This window comes from Procambarus clarkii, unplaced genomic scaffold (genome assembly GCF_040958095.1).
Source record: "Procambarus clarkii isolate CNS0578487 unplaced genomic scaffold, FALCON_Pclarkii_2.0 HiC_scaffold_119, whole genome shotgun sequence".
NCBI classification, from domain to species: domain Eukaryota; kingdom Metazoa; phylum Arthropoda; class Malacostraca; order Decapoda; family Cambaridae; genus Procambarus; species Procambarus clarkii.
The window spans coordinates 1,527,258-1,534,508 of NW_027189152.1; positions in this window are offsets into that span (position 1 = coordinate 1,527,258).

Consider the following 7,251-nt stretch of genomic DNA (forward strand, 5'->3'; position numbering starts at 1 on the left):
AAGGATGAAAAACCTCAAAATATTGCTAAATTCGATGATATTATGTACAAAGCACAGTGCATGAAAACGCAATAAATATTGCTTAAAACGCAATATTATGCGAAATTCTGAGATTTGTGGCTAAATTACCTTTTGCGAGACAACATGAAGTAGTATCAAAATATTAGTAAAATCGAACATATTTACCTAAAATTACTCTACATGAAAAACGTGAAAAAGTCACTAAAAATACAAAATTTGACGTTTTTTACATCAAATCATATATATTTCGATACTATTTCATGTAGAATCACGATATGTGATTTGGCCATCAAATCTCAGAATTTCGCATAATATTGCATTTTAAGCAAGTTTTCTTGCATTTTGTTTCGTACGAAAAATCATCGAATTTAGGAATATTTTGACGTTTATCATGCCCTTTTCCTTTATGTGACTTAAACATAATATCATCGAATTAGGCAATATTTTGCCGTTTTCCACGTTTTTGTCAATTTTCAGTTTATTGTTATTAATTCATTATATATACGATAAAAATGATGCAAACACATAATTGATTAGAAATTAATCTTAAATACTTCATTTTCAATCAACCATTTGTTTCTCGTTAAAATACTGAGTAGGATATTTAAAAGGGGAGAAGTTCTGTTTTTATTGCATATATCGACGTTTCAGCCGGAATAGAGATGTGTTCGTGTACATCTTCCATCGGTAATATAAACGGAAAATCAGGAACATTTTAGTTAATTCTATTGAAAACACATTGATTTTTATCGTTTGTATAGGAAACAACATTGTCAAATGTCTTTTCTTGGATCTAAATAATACGAAACCTCGCTCTATGATTTGAAGTTAAAATCCTCATATATGGTAAAATAGTGACTTTTTTACGTTAATCATGTAGTTTGATATTACGTAAATATATTCATTTTTACCAATATTTCGATACTATTTCATGTAGTATCACGATATGTGATTTGGCCTTCAGATCTCAGAATTTCGCATAATATTGCATTTAAAAAGAGTTTTCTTGCATTTTGTTTCGTACGAAAAATCATCGAATTTAGCAATATTTTGACGTTTATCATCTCTTTTTCCTTTATGTGATTTAAACAAAATATCATCGAATTAGGCAATATTTAGCCGTTTTTCCACGTTTTTGTGAATTTTCAGTCTATGGGTATTAATTCATTATATATACGATAAAAATGATGCAAACACATAATTGATTAGATAATAACCTTAAATATTTAATTTTCAATCATCTATTTGTTTCTCGTTAAAATACTGAGTAAGATATTGAAAAGGGGAGAAGTTCGGTTTTTATTGCATATATCGACGCTTCAGCCGGATTAGAGCGGTTTTACGTGTACATCTTCCATCGGTAATATAAACGGAAAATCAAGAACATTTTAGTTAATTCTAAGGAAACAACATTGTTTTTTATCATTTGTATTGGAAACATCATTGTCATATGTCTTTTCTTGGATCTAAATAATACGAAACCTCGCTCTATGATTTGAAGTTAAAATCCTCAAATATGGTAAAATAGTGACTTTTTCACGTTAATCATGTAGTTTGATATTACGTATATATATTCATTTGTACCAATATTTCGATACTATTTCATGTAGTATCACGATATGTGATTTGGCCTTCAAATCTCAGAATTTTGCATAATATTGCATTTTAAGCAAGTTTTCTTGCATTTTGTTTCGTACGAAAAAACATCGAATTTAGCAATATTTTGACGTTTATCATCCCTTTTTCCTCTGTGATTTAAACAAAATATCATCGAATTAGGCAAAATTTTTCCGTTTTTCCACGTTTTTGTGAATTTTCAGTTTATTGGTATTAATTCATTATATATACGATAAAAATGATGCAAACAAATAATTGACTAGATAATAACCTTAAATACTTCATTTTGAATCAACTATTTGTTTCTCGTTAAAATACTGAGTAAGATATTAAAAAGGGAAGAAGTTCTGTTTTTATTGCATATATCAACGTTTCAGCCGGAATAGAGCGGTTTTCGTGTACATCTTCCATCGGTAATATAAACGGAAAATCAGGAACATTTTAGTTAATTCTAATGAAAACACATTGTTTTTATCATTTGTATTGGAAACAACATTGTCATTTGTCTTTTCTTGGATCTAAATAATACGAAACCTCGCTCTATGATATGAAGTTAAAATCCTCAAATATGGTAAAATAGTGATTTTTTCACGTTTTTCATGTAGTTTGGTAATACGTAAATATATTCATTTTTACCAATATTTCGATACTATTTCATGTAGTATCACGATATGTGATTTGGCCTTCAAATCTCAGAATTTTGCATAATATTGCATTTTAAGCAAGTTTTCTTGCATTTTGTTTCGTACGAAAAATCATCAAATTTAGGAATATTTTGACGTTTATCATGCCCTTTTCCTTTATGTGATTTAAACATAATATCATCGAATTGAGCAATATTTTGCCGTTTTCCACGTTTTTGTGAATTTTCAGTTTATTGTTATTAATTCATTATATATACGATAAAAATGATGCAAACACATAATTGATTAGAAATTAATCTTAAATACTTCATTTTCAATCAACCATTTGTTTCTCGTTAAAATACTGAGTAGGATATTGAAAAGGGGAGAAGTTCTGTTTTTATTGCATATATCGACGTTTTACCCGGAATAGAGATGTTTTCGTGTACGTCTTCCATCGGTAAAATAAACGGAAAATCAGGAACATTTTAGTTAATTCTATTGAAAACACATTGATTTTTATCGTTTGTATTGGATAAAACATTGTCAAATGTCTTTTCATGGATCTAAATGATACGAAACCTCGCTCTATGATTTGAAGTTAAAATCCTCATATATGGTAAAATAGTGACTTTTTTCACGTTTTTCATGTAGTTTGATATTACGTAAATATATTCATTTTTACCAATATTTCGATACTATTTCATGTAGTATCACGATATGTGATTTGGCCTTCAAATCTCAGAATTTCGAATAATATTGCATTTTAAGCAAGTTTTCTTGCATTATGTTTCGTACGAAAAATCATCGAATTTAGCAATATTTTGACGTTTATCATCCCCTTTTCCTTTATGTGATTTAAACAAAATATCATCGAATTAGGCAACATTTTCCCGTTTTTCCACGATTTTGTGAATTTTCAGTTTATTGTTATTAATTCATTATATATACGATAAAAATGATGCAAACACATAATTGATTAGAAATTAACCTCAAATACTTCATTTTCAATCAACCATTTGTTTCTCGTAAAATACTGAGTAGGATATTGAAAAGGGGAGAAGTTCGGTTTTTATTGCATAGATCGACGTTTCAGCAGGATTAGAGCGATTTTACGTGTACATCTTCCATTGGTAATATAAACGGAAAATCAAGAACATTTTAGTTAGTTCTAATGAAAACACATTGTTTTTTTATGATTTGTATTGGAAACAACATTGTCATATGTCTTTTCTTGGATCTAAAAAATACGAAACCTCGCTCTATGATTTGAAGTTAAAATCCTCGTATATGGTAAAATAGTGACTTTTTCACGTAAATCATGTAGTTTCATATTACGTAAATATATTAATTTTTACCAATATTTCGATACTATTTCATGTAGTATCACGATATGTGATTTGGCCTTCAGATCTCAGAATTTCGCATAATATTGCATTTAAAACAAGTTTTCTTGCATTTTGTTTCGTACGAAAAATCATCGAATTTAGCAATATTTTGACGTTTATCATCCCCATTTCCTTTATGTGATTTAAACAAAATATCATCGAATTAGGCAATATTTTGCCGTATTTCCATGTTTTTGTGAATTTTCAGTTTATGGGTATTTATTCATTATATATACGATAAAAATGATGCAAAAACATAATTGATTAGATAATAACCTTAAATACTTCATTTTCAATCAACAATTTGTTTCTCGTTAAAATACTGAGTAAGATATTGAAAAGGGGAGAAGTTCTATTTTTATTGCATATATCGACGTTTCAGCTGGAATAGAGATGTGTTCCTGTACATCTTCCATCGGTAATATAAACTGAAAATCAGGAACTTTTTAGTTAATTTTATTGAAAACACATTGATTTTTATCGTTTTTATTGGAAACAACATTGTCAAATGTCTTTTCTTGGATCTAAATAATACGAAACCTCGCCCTATGATTTGAAGTTAAAATCCTCAAATATGGTTAAATAGTAACTTTCTTCACGTTTTTCCTGTAGCTTGATATTACGTAAATATATTCATTTTTACCAATATTTCGATACTATTTCATGTAGTATCACGATATGTGATTTGGCCTTCAAATCTCAGAATTTTGCATTATATTGCATTTTAAGCAAGTTTTCTTGCATTTTGTTTCGTACGATAAATCATCAAATTTAGGAATATTTTGACGTTTATCATCTCTTTTTCCTTTATGTGATTTAAACAAAATATCATAGAATTAGGCAATATTTTGCCGTTTTTCCACGTTTTTGTGAATTTTCAGTCTATGGGTATTAATTCATTATATATACGATAAAAATGATGCAAACACAATTTTGATTAGATAATAACCTTAAATACTTCATTTTCAATCATCTATTTGTTTCTCGTTAAAAAATTGAGTAAGATATTGAAAAGGGGAGAAGTTCGGTTTTTATTGCATATATCGACGTTTCAGCCGGATTACAGCGGTTTTACGTGCACATCTTCCATCAGTAATATAAACAAAAAATCAAGAACATTTTAGTTAATTCTATGGAAAACAAATTGTTTTTTATCATTTGTATTGGAAACAGCATTGTCATATGTCTTTTCTTGGATCTAAATAATACGAAACCTCGCTCTATGATTTGAAGTTAAAATCCTCAAATATGGTAAAACAGTGACTTTTTCACGTTAATTATGTAGTTTGATATTACGTAAATATATTCATTTTTACCAATATTTCGATACTATTTCATGTTGTATCACGATATGTGATTTGGCCATCAAATCTCAGAATTTCGCATAATATTGCATTTTAAGCAAGTTTTCTTGCATTTTGTTTCGTACGAAAAAACATCGAATTTAGCAATATTTTGACGTTTATCATCCCTTTTCCCATTATGATTTAAACAAAATATCATTGAATTAGGCAAAATATTTCCGTTTTTCCACTTTTTTGTGAATTTTCAGTTTATTGATATTAATTCATTATATATACGATAAAAATGATGCAAACACATAATTGATTAGATAATAACCTTAAATACTTCATTTTGAATTAACTATTTGTTTCTCGTTAAAATACTGAGTAAGATATTGAGAAGGGAAGAAGTTCTGTTTTTATTGCATATATCAACGTTTCAGCCGGAATAGAGCGGTTTTCGTGTACTCCTTCCATCGGTAATATAAACGGAAAATCAGGAACATTTTAGTTAATTCTAATGAAAACACATTGATTTTTTTCTTTTGTATTGGAAACAACATTGCCATATGTCTTTTCTTGGATCTAAATAATACGAAATCTCGCTCTATGATATGAGGTTAAAATCCTCAAATAAATAGTGACTTTTTTCACGTTTTTCATGTAATTTCATATTACGTAAATATATTCATTTTTACCAATATTTCGATACTATTTCATGTAGTATCACGATATGTGATTTGGCCTTCAGATCTCAGAATTTCGCATAATATTGCATTTTAAGCAAGTTTTCTTGCATTTTGTTTCGTACGAAAAATCATCGAATTTAGCAATATTTTGACGTTTATCATCCCCTTTTCCTTTATGTGATTTAAACAAAATATCATCGAATTGGGCAATATTTTGCCGTTTTTCCACGTTTTTTTGAATTTTCAGTTTATGGGTATTTATTCATTATATATACGATAAAAATGATGCAAACACATAATTGATTAGATAATAACCTTAAATACTTCATTTTCAATCAACTATTTGTTTCTCGTTAAAATACTGAGTAAGATATTTAAAAGGGGAGAAGTTCTATTTTTATTACATATATCGACGTTTCAGCTGGAATAGAGATGTTTTCGTGTACATCTTCCATCGGTAATATAAACGGAAAATCAAGAACATTTTAGTTAATTCTAATGAAAACACATTGTTTTTTTATCATTTGTATTTGAAAGAACATTGTCATATATCTTTTCTTGGATCTAAATATTACGAAACCTCGCTCTATGATTTGAAGTTAAAATCCTCAAATATGGTAAAATAGTGACTTTTTCACGTTAATCATGTAGTTTGATATTACGTAAATATATTAATTTTACCAATAATTCGATACTATTTCATGTAGTATCACGATATGTGATTTGGCCTTCAAATCTCAGAATTTTGCATAATATTGCATTTTAAGCAAGTTTTCTTGCATTTTGTTTCGTACGAAAAATCATCAAATTTAGGAATATTTTGACGTTTATCATGCCCTTTTCCTTTATGTGATTTAAACATAATATCATCGAATTAGGCAATATTTTCCCGTTTTCCACGTTTTTGTGAATTTTCAGTTTATTGTTATTAATTCATTATATATACGATAAAAATGATGCAAACACATAATTGATTAGAAATTAATCTTAAATACTTCATTTTCAATCAACCATTTGTTTCTCGTTAAAATACAGAGTAGGATATTTAAAAGGGGAGAAGTTCTGTTTTTATTGCATATATCGACGTTTCAGCCGGAATAGAGATGTTTTCGTGTTCGTCTTCCATCGGTAAAATAAACGGAAAATCAGGAACATTTTAGTTAATTCTATTGAAAACACATTGATTTTTATCGTTTGTATTGGATAAAACATTGTCAAATGTCTTTTCATGGATCTAAATAATACGAAACCTCGCTCTATGATTTGAAGTTAAAATCCTCATATACGGTAAAATAGTGACTTTTTTACGTTAATCATGTAGTTTGACATTACATTAATATATTCATTTTTACCAACATTTCGATACTATTTCATGTAGTATCACGATATGTGATTTGGCCTTCAAATCTCAGAATTTCGCATAATATTGCATTTTAAGCAAGTTTTCTTGCATTATGTTTCGTACGAAAAATCATCGAATTTAGCAATATTTTGACGTTAATCATCCCCTTTTCCTTTATGTGATTTAAACAAAATATCATCGAATTTGGCAACATTTTCCCGTTTTTCCACGTTTTTGAGAATTTTCAGTTTATTGTTATTAATTCATTATATAAACAATAAAAATGAT